Raw genomic sequence first — 19,254 nt, 5'->3', positions numbered from 1 at the left:
CCGACCCACCCATACACCCCCTTAATACACTGTACATTACTAACCCACCCATACAGCCCCTTAATACACTGTACACTACTAACCCACCCATACACCCCCTTAATACACTGTACACTACTAACCCACCCATACAGCCCCTTAATACACTGTACACTACCGACCCACCCATACACCCCCTTAATACACTGTACATTACTAACCCACCCATACAGCCCCTTAATACACTGTACACTACTAACCCACCCATACACCCCCTTAATACACTCTACACTACCAACCCACCCATACACCCCCTTAATACACTCTACACTACCGACCCACCCATACAGCCCCTTAATACACTGTACATTACTAACCCACCCATACAGCCCCTTAATACACTGTACACTACTAACCCACCCATACAGCCCCTTAATACACTGTACACTACCGACCCACCCATACACCCCCTTAATACACTGTACACTACCAACCCACCCATACACCCCCTTAATACACTGTAAACTACTAACCCACCCATACACCCCCTTAATACACTGTACACTACCGACCCACCCATACACCCCCTTAATACACTGTACACTACTAACCCACCCATACACCCCCTTAATACACTATACACTACCGACCCACCCATACACCCCCTTAATACACTGTACACTACTAACCCACCCATACACGCCCTTAATACACTGTACACTACTAACCGACCCAAACACCCGCTTAATACACTGTACACTACTAACCCACCCATACACCCCCTTAATACACTGTACACTACTAACCCACCCATACACCCCCTTAATACACTGTACACTACCAACCCACCCATACACCCCCTTAATACACTATACACTACTAACCCACCCATACAGCCCCTTAATACACTGTAAACTACTAACCCACCCATACAGCCCCTTAATACACTGTACACTACTAACCCACCCATACACCCCCTTAATACACTGTACACTACTAACCCACCCATACACCCCTTAATACACTGTAAACTACTAACCCACCCATACAGCCCCTTAATACACTGTACACTACTAACCCACCCATACACCCCCTTAATACACTGTACACTACTAACCCACCCATACACCCCTTAATACACTGTACACTACTAACCCACCCATACACCCCTTAATACACTGTATACTACTAACCCACCCATACAGCCCCTTAATACACTGTACACCACTAACCCAGCCATTCAGCCCCTTAATACACTGTACACTACTAACCCACCCATACACCCCCTTAATACACTGTATACTACTAACCGACCCATACAGCCCCTTAATACACTGTATACTACTAACCCACCCATACAGCCCCTTAATACACTGTACACTACTAACCCACCCATACACCCCCTTAATACACTGTACACTACTAACCCACCCATACACCCCCTTAATACACTGTACACTACTAACCCACCCATACAGCCCCTTAATACACTGTACACTACTAACCCACCCATACAGCCCCTTAATACACTGTATACTACTAACCCACCCATACAGCCCCTTAATACACTGTACACTACTAACCCACCCATACACCCCCTTAATACACTGTACACTACTAACCGACCCATACACCCCCTTAATACACTGTACACTACTAACCCACCCATACACCCCCTTAATACACTGTATACTACTAACCCACCCATACGCATACTGAATCCTATCACTTCTACACCCCTTACTTGCACCCTGTAACATACCATCCCCAACTATCCCACTTCACACCACAGTGTGCTTGTGCAACGCAGAATTACTGAGCAATGTCTTGTCTCTTTCCCTGCATTTCCCCACCAACTGTACTGTACACCACTACTTCCTGAAGTAGCCAAGCACACAACCAGCATGGAGTAAACCTGCTGGCTTTTCTGTGTCATTGTATTTCCCTCTGCTCCTGCTATGTGAGTGCTTATGAAGGTGACATTCCCCCCTGTGCTGCCTCTACCTCTGCTCAGGCTGTAATGGGGAAACCACTAGAGGGGAACACAGTCTAGCTGCAGCCAAGGGAGGAAAGAGAAGAGAGTAATTCTCCTTCACAACTCCACTCCTGCCTGCCTGCCTGGCTGGCTGCCTTTCTGGCTGGCCTGCTCCAGTCACACTTCACCGGCACCTCCTAATACCTCTCACTTCTTTCCTAGCTCAGGCTTGGCAGCCAGACTCCTCTTCTCATCAGGATGATAGTGATGCTGCTAGCACAAGCATAAGGCCTATAATATCACACGTGACTGATACTACTGCTGCTGCTGCCATGCCACCAGCTCTGAACCAGAAAACAAAAAATATGGTAATATTTCTGAAGTGGGGAACATTTAGAATATCAAACAAAATCAAGGCAGCTCTAATACTGGTTCCCACGCCTCGCTACCTCCCTGTTATATAGGCAGAAGAGAGGGAGGGAGAGAGGGAGTAAATACGTGTGTGTGTGTGTGTGCATGCTTGCGGGAGAGAGAGAGAGCGAGTAAGAAAGAAAGAAAGAAAGAAAGAAAGAAAGAAAGAAAGAAAGAGAAAGAAAAAAGAGAGAGAGCGAAATTAGAACGCTGCTCCAGAGAGATACAAAGACAAGGAGAAAGCTAATCAGGGTGCTTTCACTTCAATGCTGGCGGATCACTCCTCTATTGATCTTGTTTAAGGACAATACAATTACCGTACCTAGCATTATTGTTTTCACGTGTCATTCCACTTGGATTAGTTAGCAGGCCAGTCTTGCAGTATTTTTACTTCTGATACTGAGATGCGCCGTCTGTTGCACATCATCATTCTCCCATGTTGTCCTATAATAATGTGGCCACATATGCTCCCAGTGATTCTGGAAAGTTGAACATGCGCGGTGCCTCCTCTCCAATCCGAGTGGCTATTCTTAGCGCACCTAGAGCCTAACTCTTCAATATTGCCTAAACATGTATCATTTAACTTGTGAAATGTATTACCTTTTATATATGGCACACAACTAGTCACAATATTTTCATCTGATTGGGTTACTTCAAAAGTCTCCTGTAGGCATGCGTTAGTCCAAAACATCCTTCGAGCATCCTCAAAATGACTTAACAGTTTTTGTTATTTAACTAGGCAAGACAACTAAGAGCGAATTCTATTTACCATGACGGCCTACCGGGGAATAGTGGGTTTATCTGCAGGTTATTTATATATTTTTACCTTTACCTTTCGGTTACTGGCCCAATGCGCTAACCACTAGGCTAAACTGCCCCCCCTATAATAGCCAGGCTTCCATCCAAACATTTTATGCCAGTAAAATGCATGTCAGATAAAAAAAAATGTAAAGACAGGCCTGATGGAAAGAGAACATTTTTCGGGAAACTTTACAAATGGCGACAAAGCAAAATACGCTAGACAAGGTGAGATCTTTTTGTGTCGGTAAAAGCAATTATGCGAGAAATGTCGGTGGAAACGCTTTAATGTGCAAATATTTATATAATAACTATCATATTCAAGTACATTTGGGAGTTACGCGATGACATGTGTGGTCCTCCCATGATTTGTAGGGAAAGCATGCAGTTTATTGGTCTACAGATTAAATATCTTAGGAACTTCACACGATGGTGAAAGTGCAAAGTGATGAGTTTGATGCTCCTTTCCAATAAATATCTAGGGTCTTTTTCTGGTGACATGATTCTCTATGCTTGTCTGCCGTTTGACAATTAAAATAATCTCGCTATTTTGTCCATATTAATCTCATCATATAAATGCACTCTAGCCAACAGCGAGATTTCGCAAAAATCTTTATAACGCAACAATCGTTGGGTGAGAAAACCATCAGTAGAGTTGAAAGTGTGATGGAAACCCATTTAACTTGTATTTTTTCTTTGGTACATGGAAATATAATCGCTAAAGTTATTTTTATGTGCAGTACATATTTATGCACATACTTTTGCGTACACATATTATGCAGATGTTATCGTGGGCGTAGCGAAATGGTAATGTTTCTAGCTCTAATAATGCTGTAATCCCTAACAGTACACAACATTACACGCAAATCCACAAAAATGAAAAAGAAAGGAATGAAGAAATATAGAAATATTAGAACAAGCAGTGTAAGAGTTCGGAATAAATGTATATGATGGTGTGTATTGAGATTATGGAAAGTATATGAATATGAAAGGTGTGTACAGCAGTAGTTATATGTAAATATTATGAAAGTGACACGTGTTTAATGACTATGTACATAGGGCAGCAGTGCCTAAGGTGCAGGGTAGAGTACCGGATGGTAGCTGGCTAGTAACAGTGACGAGGCCTGCCAGTGATGACTGTCTACCAGTCTGATGGCCTGGAGATAGAAGCTGTTTTTCAGTCTCTCGGTCTCAGCTTCAAATCAAATCAAATCAAATGTTATTTGTCACATACACATGGTTAGCAGATGTTAATGCGAGTGTAGCGAAATGCTTGTGCTTCTAGTTCCGACAATGCAGTAATAACCAACAAGTAATCTAACTAACAATTCCAAAACTACTGTCTTGTACACAGTGTAAGGGGATAAAGAATATGTACATAAGGATATATGAATGAGTGATGGTACAGAGCAGCATAGGCAAGATGGTAGGTAGATGGTATCGAGTACAGTATATACATATGAGATGAGTATGTAAACAAAGTGGCATAGTTAAAGTGGCTAGTGATACATGTATTACATAAGGATACAGTCGATGATATAGAGTACAGTATATACGTATGCATATGAGATGAATAATGTAGGGTAAGTAACATTATATAAGGTAGCATTGTTTAAAGTGGCTAGTGATATATTTACAATATTGACAGTACAGGTGCTTTGATGCACCTGTACTGTCACCGCCTTCTATATGGTAGCGGGGTGAACAGGCTGTGGCTTTGGTGGCTGAGGTCCTTGATTATCTTCTTGGCCTTCCTGTGACACAGTGTGCTGTAGATGTCCTGGAGGACAGGCAGTGTGCCCCCGGTGATGTGTTGGGCTGACTGCATGACCCTCTGGAGAGCCCTGTGGCTGCTGACAGTGCATTTGCCATACAGCCTGACAGGATGCTCTCAATGGTATATCAGTAGGAGTGTGTGAGGGTCTTAGGGGCCAAGCCAAATGTCCTCAGCCTCCGGAGGTTGAAGAGGCACTGTTGTGTGGATGCACCATTTCAGGGTGTCAGTGATGTGCATGCCAAGGAACGTGAAGCTTTTCACCCTATCCACTGTGGCCCGTCGATGTGGATGGGGGAGTGCTCTCGCTGCTGTTTCCTGAAGTCCACAATCAGCTCCTTCATTTTTTTTTTTATGTTGAAGGAGAGGTTATTTTCCTGGCACCACTCCACCAGGGCCCTCACCTCCTCCCTGTAGGCTGTCTAGTCATTGTGTCGTCTGCAAACTTGATGTTTGAGTTAGAGACTTGCATGGCCACGTGGTCATGTGTTAACAGGGAGTACAGGAGAGGGCTGAGCACACCCCCTTGTTGGGCACCCGTGTTGAGGATCAGCGTAGCGGAGGTGTTGTTGCCTACCTTCACCACCTGGGGTCAGCCCGTCAGGAAGTTCAGGACCCAGTTGCACAGGGCAGGGTTCAGACCCAGGGTCCCAAGCTTAGTGATGAGCTTGGAGGGCACTATGGTGTTGAAGGCTGAGCTGTAGTTGATGAATATCATCCTTACATTGGTATATATCTTGTCCAGGTGGGATAGGGCAGTTCTTAGTGTGATGGTGATTGCATCATCCTTGGATCTGTTGGGGCGATATGCAAATTGTAGTGGGTCTAGAATGTCGGTTAAGGTGGAGCTGATATGATTCTTAACCAGTCTCTCAAAGCACTTCATGACGACAGAAGTGAGTGCTACGGGGCAATAGTGATTTAGAATAGTTACCTTCACTTTCTTGGGTACAGGAACAATAGTGGACATATTGAAGTGGGGACAACAGACTGGGAGAGATCGAATACATCCGTAAACAATCCCCGCCAGCTGGTCTGCACATGCTCTGAGCTAGGGATGCCGGCTGGGCAGGCAGGTTTGCGATGGTTAACATGCTTAAATGACTTACTCATGTCAGTCACGCAGTGGGCCACGTCGGTGGCACTATGTTTTCCTCGAAGCGGGTGAAGAAGGTGTTTAGCATGTCTGGGAGCAAGACGTCAGCATCCGTGGTATTGATGTTAAAAATAGGGACCACAATTGTCCCCAACTATTGATCCCGGTCACCTTTATCATTTGGTGAATAGAAAGAGTTACAAAACTCTTTCCAATCTGTTACAAAACACCAAAAAGTGTAATAACATTCAGAGATTGTTAAGCCAAGCCTTTGATACTGGGTAAGAATACAAGGTAGGGAGAGATGTATGTTCTTTTTGTCGAGATTGACATAGTCTATTTATTGTGGTGTTGAAAACACAAGCCATGGTATTAAAGTGCCCGAAGTCGGTATGCTTTGTTTATTGGTTGTGTGGTGCATTGGCACAGAAACCTGTTGGTGGACAATTCGTTGCATATATTTTATATAATTATAAATATGGCATCAAAATGTTGAAAATCTGATTTCCCTCTAGCTGATCATTGTCTGCAGATGGCTCTGATCGTAGTTGAATGAAACAGGCAGGGAGAGTGAGCTCGTCTGTGGTGTTTGGCGAAGCCTCAACCTTCTGGCCTGTAGCCCTGCGTGGCATCAACTGTGCCACAAAAGCATGCTGAAGCGGCAAAGTTGATATCCACATTTATAAACACAGGGCCGCTACAGTATTTGTGGTTAAAAACATTATTTTGAATTCATTCTATGAGGGGGGATCTTACAGTACAAGGGGAGGGTCATGTGAACATATTTGTAATGTTGGGGGGAGGGGAGGGTCAAATTTTTTTAATGACACCTGGCTACATGATCTCAGATTAGGAATGGCAAAGACAATAAACATAACTATAATATTATTACCTTTTATTTAATCAGGGGAGCCCGATAGAGACCAGGGTCTCATTTTCAATGGTGTCCTGAGACCATAAAGTAAACCAACACTACATTACATTAGAACATCACTAACATCACAGCCATCATAAACAAGTTATTAAATCAATCACTAAAAACAATTGCACACCTCGGTGCACTCACTTATCATCAGAATTTTAAAATGCCCTAGTGGCACCAGGGAATCCAAATGTAATGCATTTTGGAAGTGAAAACTAAAAGCAGATTTACCTAATTCCGTGCAGACCCAAGGAATCTGAAGAGATAACCAACCATGTGAGTGGGTTTGGTATCTCATTCTTTTATAGGTTAGCAACAAAGTTAGGTAAGTTGGAAGCTTGTGTAGTAGAGCTTTGTAAACAAAAAGGGAGTAATGAATTGATCTACAGGACTTTAATGAGGACCTGCCAACCTTTTGATATACAGTAATGCACACAGATTTTTTTTAAATGACGTATGTATCTGTTGTTTTACTCTTTCCCTGTGAATTAGATACATATTCAAATGACCTGTCTGACCTCATAACTGTTTGTTATCTCAGTAACACATCTGTTATGATGATGCAGGCATTAGTAATATGGTGATCAGAGACTGTCATGCAAGGTGTTCTGAAACGGGTCCCCCTTCGTGACAAAGCCAGAGCAGAGCTATAGTAGAGAGCTGACTCAGAGCTTTGACAGACCTCAGAGTGACAGCTCAACACTGCCGCTTAAATCCACTATGTACCCCCACTGCCGCTAGTCCAAACAATCCTGCCTCACTATGGCTCTGCATGATGCCCCAAGCCAGTCTGCCAGGGTTTGTCATAGCTCAGTAAATGCTCTCCTGCCTGGTTTGGTCTCACCCTCGGGGGTCTGAGCTGTTTGTGTGTGTATATGGGTGAGTGTGTGTTTGTGTGTGTATATGTGTGAGTGTGTGTTTGTGTTTGTGTGTTTATATGTGTGAGTGTGTGTTTGTGTGTGTATATGTGTGAGTGTGTGTTTGTGTGTGTATATGTGTGAGTGTGTGTTTGTGTGTGTATATGTGTGAGTGTGTGTTTGTGTGTGTGTATGTGTGAGTGTGTGTTTGTGTGTGTGTGACATATCCGCCTGTCTTCCCTCCTTACTCAGGGTTGTGTTTAAACCTCCCCTGTTCTCTAACAGCCACAAGGTTCTGTTCCGTCCGGCGGCATCACTACCACCACCACAACCAGCTAATTCCTGTGTCATCATCCGGAACGACCGTGCATGTAAGGGATGCGGCCTGATGAGCAGCGTCTGTCTTCAGGATACACAGATCAAATCACATTCTCTTTGCACCACTGGGCACTGACTGGGATATGGTGCCATGCACCCACTTCCCTGCCCTGCCATGCCCTGGTCTAGTTTGGCCTAACCCTGGATGGAAGATTTGGAGGGATAGATAGAGGGAAGGAGAGAAAGGGGGAGGGATATAGGGATGCTGGTGGTGTGTTTGTCTATCAGCTGACTCCATGGCTGGGGCTAGGGTTGGAGCATCACTGGGCCGGGGCTCCTGCTTGTTTACTGCATCAGAAGAGGGGTGTGAGTCAAGCTGCCTGACTCGTCTGGTGCTTTCTCATTGGCCTACCTGCCCTTTCATAGCAGAGAACCCACGCTGTGACCCCCAGCCCAACCCTCAACCCTCATCTTTGACTCTCTCCTCTCTAGGGCTGGGGAAGGACCAGTTCAGACAAGGCCATGTTGACTGTTTGTGTGTGTGTGTGTGTGTGTGTGTGTGTGTGTGTGTGTGTGTGTGTGTGTGTGTGTGTGTGTGTGTGCCTGTGTGTGGTTATGTCTCTGCTATTGTATGTTTTTTTGTCGGCAGAACAACACAAACAGCTAGACTAGGATCCAGTGAACCATATCATCTCAATTGCTACTTGGTTTTCTGTGTCATTAGACATGTCAAAGACTTTGTGCAGTGGGACATCATGTGTAGAGAATAACTCACGTCTAGAGCAGGGTTCCTCATCTGGTGGGCCGCGGGTCATTTTATTTGGCCCCTTTACGCTCTGAATGGCAAACATACACAATCCATGTCTCAATTGGCTCAAGGCTTAAAAATCCTTCTTTAACCTGTCTCCTCCCCTTCATCTACACTGATTCAAGTGACATCAATAAGGGATTATAGCTTTCACCTGGTCAGTCTATGTCATGGTGTTCATAATGTTTTGTACACTCAGTATATATATGATCGTATAATGTAATGAAATTATTAGGTTTTAGTCAAATATTGAATCTGTTTGGGATTCTTGCGGTCAATTTGTAGTCTTCAAATTTAAAGCCTTAAGCGAACATGCATATCAATGGCAGCATGATACATTGCTTAACATCAAAACATACTTCAAAGTTTCCCAGAGCTTACTAATTTGCACAGTACTTAGTTAAACCGAAGGTTTGTAGCTACGATAGAGGGTAGGGAATGGGACTCTGTCCAGCCTCTTCCTCTGTGGGTCTACATGTTAAACTTCAGAGAAGTAAAAGTGATTCCTTTTCCCTCCGAGATCCTTAGTGCTAGACTACATACTCTCCCTCCCGTATACAGCAATAAACACCTGCGTATATCCGCTGATGAACCATAGCTTTTTGTGTAAGACATGAGTCACTCTGGGGAGAATGTACCGTTTGAAAAGGCCTGCTGTATTATTCACAGCTGAATAATACATAGATAATATAATATAATGCTGCTGTGCACTTCGCCTCCACCCCTCTATTTCCCTATGATCAGGGAGATAGGCTTTTCTATCAACACACCACTAGGTGACACTGTTGCTCTACCTTACAGCTGATGTTTATATCCTGGTTGTTTTATGAGGGAGGAAGAGAGAGATTCTGGAATATTCAAGGCCTGAGGTCATTTGCCTTTGGCCTAAAGAGCAGGAACCTGGACTTCACCAAAGAAATCAGAAATACAGACATTGTCATGCTAAGAAACACGCTATAGAGGAGATGAACCCACTGGTTGCCCTCTAGGTTACAGAGAGCTGGTAGTCCCATCCACCAAACTACCAGGTGTGAAACAGGGAAGGGACTCAGGGGGTATGCTAATTTGGTATAGAACAGACCTAATTCACTCTATTTAATTAAATAAAACAGGAACATTTTACATTTGGCTAGAAATTCAAAAGAAAATGATCTCAACAGAGAAAAATGTCCTCCTGTGTGCAACCTATATCCCCCCACTATAATCCCCATACTTTAATGAAGACAGCTTCTCCATCCTGGAGGGGGAAATTAATAATTTCCAGGCCCAGGGACATGTACTAGTCTGTGGCTACCTACAGTGCCTTGCGAAAGTATTCGGCCCCCTTGAACTTTGCGACCTTTTGCCACATTTCAGGCTTCAAACATAAAGATATAAAACTGTATTTTTTTGTGAAGAATCAACAACAAGTGGGACACAATCATGAAGTGGAACGACATTTATTGGATATTTCAAACTTTTTTAACAAATCAAAAACTGAAAAATTGGGCGTGCAAAATTATTCAGCCCCTTTACTTTCAGTGCAGCAAACTCTCTCCAGAAGTTCAGTGAGGATCTCTGAATGATCCAATGTTGACCTAAATGACCAATGATGATAAATACAATCCACCTGTGTGTAATCAAGTCTCCGTATAAATGCACCTGCACTGTGATAGTCTCAGAGGTCCGTTAAAAGCGCAGAGAGCATCATGAAGAACAAGGAACACACCAGGCAGGTCCGAGATACTGTTGTGAAGAAGTTTAAAGCCGGATTTGGATACAAAAAGATTTCCCAAGCTTTAAACATCCCAAGGAGCACTGTGCAAGCGATAATATTGAAATGGAAGTAGTATCAGACCACTGCAAATCTACCAAGACCTGGCCGTCCCTCTAAACTTTCAGCTCATACAAGGAGAAGACTGATCAGAGATGCAGCCAAGAGGCCCATGATCACTCTGGATGAACTGCAGAGATCTACAGCTGAGGTGGGAGACTCTGTCCATAGGACAACAATCAGTCGTATATTGCACAAATCTGGCCTTTATGGAAGAGTGGCAAGAAGAAAGCCATTTCTTAAAGATATCCATAAAAAGTGTCGTTTAAAGTTTGCCACAAGCCACCCGGGAGACACACCAATCATGCGGAAGAAGGTGCTCTGGTCAGATGAAACCAAAATTGAACTTTTTGGCAACAATGCAAAACGTTATGTTTGGTGTAAAAGCAACACAGCTGAACACACCATCCCCACTGTCAAACATGGTGGTGGCAGCATCATGGTTTGGGCCTGCTTTTCTTCAGCAGGGACAGGGAAGATGGTTAAAATTGATGGGAAGATGGATGGAGCCAAATACAGGACCATTCTGGAAGAAAACCTGATGGAGTCTGCAAAAGACCTGAGACTGGGACGGAGATTTGTCTTCCAACAAGACAATGATCCAAAACATAAAGCAAAATCTACAATGGAATGGTTCAAAAATAAACATATCCAGGTGTTAGAATGGCCAACTCAAAGTCCAGACCTGAATCCAATCGAGAATCTGTGGAAAGAACTGAAAACTGCTGTTCACAAATGCTCTCCATCCAACCTCACTGAGCTCGAGCTGTTTTGCAAGGAGGAATGGGAAAAAATGTCAGTCTCTCGATGTGCAAAACTGATAGAGACATACCCCAAGCGACTTACAGCTGTAATCGCAGCAAAAGGTGGCGCTACAAAGTATTAACTTAAGGGGCTGAATAATTTTGCACGCCCAATTTTTCAGTTTTTGATTTGTTAAAAAAGTTTGAAATATCCAATAAATGTCGTTCCACTTCATGATTGTGTACCACTTGTTGTTGATTCTTCACAAAAAAATACAGTTTTATATCTTTATGTTTGAAGCCTGAAATGTGGCAAAAGGTCGCAAAGTTCAAGGGGGCCGAATACTTTCGCAAGGCACTGTAAATGCCAGAACTGGACAAGAACCTGACACCCTCAGCACACAGGGAGACAAACACCCACCTGGAGGTGACAGCATTCCCTCCCCCATATGCCCCCCTAGACACAACTACGACAACATAACCAACAAAAACGGGTCAGCAGCTCTGTTGCACGCTGGGTATGTACACAGTCAATGGTAGGCTTCGAGGTGACTAGTATGGTAGGTACACCTATAGCTCATCTCTTGGCAGTAGTACTGTACACTACTTTATCACTGACCTCAAACCAGAGTCTCTCAGATCATTTACAGATTACAGCAAAATCACAGTCTACATGAACAGAGGAATACTCAATCACGAGGCATCAAAGCCAATGTAACTTAATAATATTAAGAAATGCTATAGATGGAATGAAAGTAGTGTGAAATCCTAACAAAAAACTATTTGGCAACAACAAATTCAATCCCTTTCAGACAACTTCCGTGACACATTTTTCACTGTAATAGTGAAGGTGCAAACTTGGCAGTAGAAAACCTAAACAGTATATTTGACCTCTCGGCTTCCCTATCAAATCAAACCATTTCAAACAGCAAACCGAAGAAAATGAACAACAATGACGAATGGTTTTACGAAGAATGCAGAAACCTAAGAAAGAAATTGAGAAACCTATCCATCCAAACACATAGAGACGCAGAAAACCTGAGCCTACGCCTTCAATATGGTGAATCACTAAAACAATACAGAAATACACTACGGAAAAAGAAGGAACAGCATGTCAGAAATCAGCTAAATGTAATTAAAGAATCATAGCCTCTAACCACTACTGGGAAAATTGGAAAACACTAAATCAACAACAACACGAAGAGTTATCTATCCAAAACAGAGATGTGTGGATAAACCACTTCTCCAATCTTTTAGGCCCTATAACAAAGAACAAACAGCAAAAACATATACATGATCAAATACAAATCTTAGTATCAACTATTAAAGACTACCAGAACTCACTGGATTGAACTACAGGACAAAATATAAACCCTCCTTTGGTGTTGAAGGTTTCCTCGATTCAATGATGAAATATACAGACAACAAGTTCCAATTGGCTATACTTAAACTCTTTAACATCATCCTTAGCTCTGGCATCTTCCCCAATATTTGGAACCAAGGACTGATCGCCCCAATCCACAAAAGTGGAGACACATTTGACTCCAATAACTACCGTGGGATATGCGTCAACAGCAACCTTGGGAAAATCCTCTGCATTATCATTAACAGCAGACTCATACATTTCCAGAGTGAAAACAATGTAATGAACAAATGTCAAGTTGTTTTTTTTACCAAATTACCATACGACAGACCACATATTCCCCCTGCACACCCTAATTGACATAAAAATCTAGCCATAACAAAGGCAACGTCTTCTCATGCTTTGTTGATTTCAAAAAAGCTTTTGACTCAATTTGGTATGGTCTGCTATACCAATTGATGGATAGTGGTGTTGAGGGAAAAACATACGACATTATAAAATCCATGTACACAAGTAAAAATTGGCAAAAAAACAAATTTCTTTCCACAGGGCTGTGGAGAGAGACTGGGATGCAGCTTAAGCCCCACCCTCTTAAACATATATTTCAACGAATTGGCGAGGGCACTAGAACAGTCTATAGCACCTGGCCTCGCCCTACTAGAATCTGGAGTCAAATGTCTACTGTTTGCTGATGATTTGGTGCTTCTGTCCCCAACCAAGGATGGCCTACAGCAGCACTTAGATCTTCTGCACAGATTCTGTCTGGGCCCTGACAGTAAATCTCAGTAAGACCAAAATAATGGTGTTCCAAAAAATATCTATTTGCCAGGACCACAAATACAAATTCCATCTAGACACCGTTGCCCTAGAGCACACAAAAAACGATACATACCTCGGTCTGAACAGCAGAGCCATAGGTAACACAAAGCTGAGAACGATCTGAGAGACAAGGCAAGAAGGGCCTTCTATGCCATCAAAAGAAACATAAAATTCGACATACCAATTAGGATCTGGATAAAAATACTTGAATCAGTTATAGATCACATTGCCCTTTATGGTTGTGGTGTCTGGGGTCCGCTCACCAACCAATAATTCACAAAATGGGACAAACGGCAAATTGAGACTGCATGCAGAATTCAGCAAAAATATCCTCTGTGTACAACGTAAAACACCAAATAATGCATGCAGAGCAGAATTAGGCCGATACCCGCTAATTATAAAAATCCAGTAAAGAGCCGTTAAAATCTACAACCACCTAAAAGGAAGCGATTCCCAAACCTTCCATAACAAAGCCATCACCTACAGAGAAATTAAGCTGGAGAAGAGTCCCCTAAGCAAGCTGGTCATGGGGTTCACAAACACAAACAGACCCCACAGAGCCCCAGGACAGCAACACAATTAGACCCAACCAAATCATGAGAAGACAAAAAGATAATTACTTGACACATTGGAAAGAATTAACAAATAAACTGAGCAAACTAGAATGCTATTTGGCCCCAAACAGAGAGTACACAGTGGCAGAATACCTGACCACTGTGACTGACCCAAACTTAAGGAAAGCTTTGGCTATGTGCAGACTCAGTGAGTATAACCTTGCTATTGAGAAAGGCTGCCATAGGCAGACCTGGCTCACAAGAGAAGACCGGCTTTGTGCACACTGCCCACAAAATGAGGTGGAAACTGAGTGGCCCTTCCTAACCTCCTGCCAAATATATGACCATATTAGAGACACATATTTCCCTCAGATTACACAGACCCACAAAGTATTCGAAAACATTTCCATTTTTGATAAACTCCCATATCCGTTGTGTGAAATACCACAGTGTGTCATCACAGCAGCAGAATTTGTGACCTGTTGTCACAAGAAAAGGGCAATTGTAAATACAATGGCTGAGGCTGCTTTGTTGCTCTGTGGATGTGTCCCAATTGGCCATTGGACCTGGTCAAAAGTAGTGCACTATATAGGGAAAAGGGTGCAATTTGGAACGCAGCTGCATGTGGCCTCATGTAGCCTCATGTAGCCCATCAGCTAGAAGGCATCTCACCCTTCTCGGCCCTCATTGTCCCAACAACTCCCCAAAGTTAATGACTTCACGCATTACTGCAAATGGCTGGGATTGAAATGATGCCCCACACCTGATGAATACAGTAGTTCACAGCAATGCTGTTAACTGTCATTTCCTGTACTGATATATCCTGTCATGTACTGTCCTGTACTGATATATCCTGTCATGTTCTGTCCTGTACTGATATATCCTGTCATGTACTGTCCTGTACTGATATATCCTGTCATGTACTGTCCTGTACTGATATATCCTGTCATGTACTGTCCTGTGGTGGATGGGATGCTCAAGTGACTCCTAAACTGATTGCCAGAGGAGCAATGAAGGAGAAAACGATAGTGGAGCGTATGCTCTGGTGATCATGGCCAGCGTGTGTGTGTGTGTGTTAGGGCCTTGCCTGGCTAGCTGGTCTGTATTCACATAGCATCTGTCCCTCACTGTGCATCTGAAAGCTGCTGACACACTACTCTCTATCTGGTCCCATCACCAATAATCAGCCATGTGAACATCACTCACCATCACCGCCCTGCCCCTGCCAACATACACGCACGTATACACCCGCACACATACACCCGCACACACACATACATACAGCCTGGAGTCTGGCTATTAACAACTCTCTCAAAGATTTTCAAAAGCCCCTAAAAGATTATTATCATCATACAAACCCTGACATTTTTCCCAAACACTCTCATACACTGTCTCAAACACTGTCTTAAATATTTAGTCTTGCCCATTAACCCTCTGAATGGGACACATACACAATCCATGTCTTATTGTCTCAAGGCTTAAAAATCCTTCTTTAACTCATCTCCTCCCCTTCATCTACACTGATTGAAGTCTATTTAACAAATGACATCAATAAGGGATCATAGCTTCCACCTGGATTCACCTGGTCAGTCTATGTCATGGAAAGAGAATATGTTCCTAATGTTTTGTACACTCAGTGTATATACAGTTGAAATCGGAAGTTTAAATACACTTAGGTTGGAGTCATTAAAACTAGTTTTTCAACCACTTCACAAATGTCTTGTTAACCATCTATAGTTTTGGCAAGTCGTTTAGGACATCTACTTTGTGCATGACACAAGTAATTTTCCAACAATTGTTTACAGACAGATTATTTCACTTAAAATTCACTGTATCACAATTCCAGTGGGTCAGAAGCTTACATACACTAAGTTGACTGTGCCTTTAAACAGCTTGGAAAATTCCAGAAAATGATGTCATGGTTTTAGAGGCCTCTGATAGACTAATTGACATAAGTTTAGTCAATTGGAGGTGTACCTGTGGATGTATTTCAAGGCCTACCTTCAAACTCAGTGCCACTTTGCTTGACATCATGGGAAAACCAAAATAAATCAGCCAAGACCTCAGAATTTTTTTTAGACCTCCACAAGGCTGGTTCATCCTTGGGAGCAATTTCCAAACACCTGAAGGTACCACATTCATCTGTACAAACAATAGTACGCAAGTATAAACACCATGGGACCACGCAGCCGTCATACCACTCAGGAAGGAGACACGTTCTGTCTCCTAGATACGTATGAATGTACTTTGGTGCGAAAAGTGCAAATCAATCCCAGAACAACAGCAAAGGACCTTGTGAAGATGCTGGAGGAAACCGGTACAAAAGTATCTATATCCACAGTAAAAACGAGTCCTATATCGACATAACCTGAAAGGCCGCTCAGCAAGGAAGAAGCCACTGTTCCAAAACCGCCATAAAAAAAGCCAGACTACGGTTCGCAACTGCACATGTGGACAAAGATCGTACTTTTTGGAGAAATGTCCTCTGGTCTGATGAAACAAAAAAATAAATGTTTGGCCATAATGACCATTGTTATGTTTGGAGGAAAAAGGGGAAGGCTTGCAAGCTGAAGAACCCCATCCCAACCGTGAAGCACGGGGTGGTAGCATCATGTTGTGGGGGTGCATTGCTGCAGGAGGGACTGGTCCACTTCACAAAATAGATGGCATCATGAAGTAGGACAATTATGTGGATATATTGAAGCAACATCTCAAGACATCAGTCAGGAAGGTAAAGCTTGGTCGCAAATGGGTCTTCCAAATGGACAATGACCCAAAGCATACTTCCAAAGTTGTGGCAAATGGCTCAAAGACAACAAAGTCAAGGTATTGGAGTGGCCATCACAAAGCCCGGACCTCAATCCTATAGAAGATTTGTGGGCAGAACTGAAAAAGTGTGTGCGAGCAAGGAGGCCTACAAACCTGACTCAGTTACACCAGTTACTAGGAGGAATGGGCCAAAATTCACCCAACTTATTGTGGGAAGCTTGTGGAAGACTACCCAAAACATTTGACCCAAGTTAAACCATTTAAAGGCAATGCTACCAAATACTAATTGAGTGTATGTAAACTTCTAACCCACTGAGAATGTGATGAAATAAATAAAAGCTGAAATAAATAATTCTCTCTACTATTATTCAGCCATTTCAAATTCTTAAAATAAAGTGGTGATCCTAACTGACCTAAGACAGGGGATTTTTACTAGAATTAAATGTCAGGAATTGTAAAACTGAGTTTAAATATATTTGGCTAAGGTGTATGTAAACTTCCGACTTCAACTGTATCAACGAATTTGCAAGGGCACTAGAACAATCCGCAACACCCAGCCTCACCCTACAAAATTCTGAAGTCAAATGTCTACTGTTTGCTGATGATTTGGTGCTTTTGTCCCCAACTAAGGAGGGCCTACAGCAGCACCTAGATCTTCTGCACAGATTCTGTCAGACCTAGGCCCTGACAGTGAATCTCAGTAAGACATGGTGTTCCACATTTTTTCCAGTTGCCAGGACCACAAAAAGAAATGTCATGCCCTAGAGCAAACCAAAAACTATACCTACCTCAGCCTAAACATCAGCACCACAGGTAACTTCCAAAAAACTGTGAATGATCTGAGAGACAAGGAAGGCAAGAAAGGCCTTCTAATGGCCTTCTACGCCATCAAAGGGAACATGAAATTCATATTTAAAAATGATTGAATCAGTTATAGAACCCATTGCCCTTTATGGTGCTTTATTCTATAACTAGAGGACTCCTGATATCTCCAGAAGTATACTTTTTTTGTCTTCATCTGTTGTGGTCTTTTTCCTAGCTAGGGCCATCTACTTTAAGTGCTGCCTGTCTTCCCAGTAGACTAATTGGTGTGTGAACTGCTGACTGCTCATAACTTGCAGATAGTTGTTGACACATCAACCAGGATCAGGGGGCAGGGCAATTTGTGACTTGTTTTAGTAATCAGTGGCTGTATTGGAGGGGGCGTGGTTTCACCTCTCCTAGGCAATCAGCAATTAGTACAGGGAGGCGTGCTCTCCACCTCTGCTAGGCAATTAGCAATCAGTGTTAGTTCTTCAGTCTCCCTGGTTTCTCAGCGGCAGCTGTAAGCGGTGGTCGTTCAGTTCTGCCGGAATTTTAAGGCCATCGCCGAAACTAAGACGGTTCTGCCGAGTTGTTTGAGGAAGGAAAGAGAGGAAGGCTCACACCACTCTGTCACTTGAGTATCTTACCTAGTTATTTACAGATTATCTCATTTAGCTTTTTTGTATCTTTGTCAACTACTGTGTGTGTGTTCTACCTGTTAGTTCCTCTCCCTGTAGGCTTTACAGACGCTCCCCACCCCTTGTCTGCAACCCTTCTGATTTAGTGTACCCTGCACACAAAACCCAGGTGGAATTCCGGGCATCTGGCAGCATTTGGAACTGCTGATCTGCGGTCAGAACGCAGAGTTCATCTCAGCCTATGCTGCCCTTCAGTCCCTTGGCTTTTTGGTCCCAACGGAGACATGGATCACCCCTCTAATTATCAAAATCCAGAAAAGAGCCTTTCAAGTCTACAACCACCTAAAAGAAAGAAATTCCCAAACCTTCCCTAACAAAGCCATCACCTACAGAGAGATAAGTCTGCTCAGCAAGCTGTTCATGGGGCTCTGGTCACAAACCGACTCCACATAGCTCCAGGACAGCAACACAATTAGACCCAACCAAAACATGAGAAAACAAAATTATAATTACTTGACACATTGGAAAGAACCAAGCAAACTGGAACGCTATTTGGCCCTAAACAGAGAGTACACAGTGGCAGAATACCTGACCACTGTGACTGACCCAAACTTAAGGAAAGCTTTGACTATGTACAGACTCAGTGAGCATAGCCTTGCTATTGAGAAAGGCCACCATAGGCAGACCTGGCTCTCAAGAGAAGACAGGCTATGTGCTCACTGCCCACAAAATGGAAATTGAGCTGCACTTCCTAACCTCCTGCCAAATGTATGACCATATTAGAGACATATTTCCCTCAGATTACACAAACCC

At 43.1% G+C, this 19,254-nt stretch overlaps 1 protein-coding gene across 9 annotated transcripts in view; it reads right to left on the bottom strand.

Annotated features, from left to right (window-relative positions):
- LOC110532462 (calmodulin-binding transcription activator 1) overlaps positions 1–19,254 on the bottom strand; it is a 617,258-nt gene that overhangs the window by 40,103 nt on the left and 557,901 nt on the right. The window lies entirely within an intron of this gene.

Source organism: Oncorhynchus mykiss, chromosome 9 (genome assembly GCF_057628025.1).
Source record: "Oncorhynchus mykiss isolate SJ-2025 chromosome 9, ASM5762802v1, whole genome shotgun sequence".
NCBI lineage: Eukaryota > Metazoa > Chordata > Actinopteri > Salmoniformes > Salmonidae > Oncorhynchus > Oncorhynchus mykiss.
Note: the sequence above shows the minus strand (reverse complement) of the source record. Positions and strands in the feature narration are given on the sequence as shown.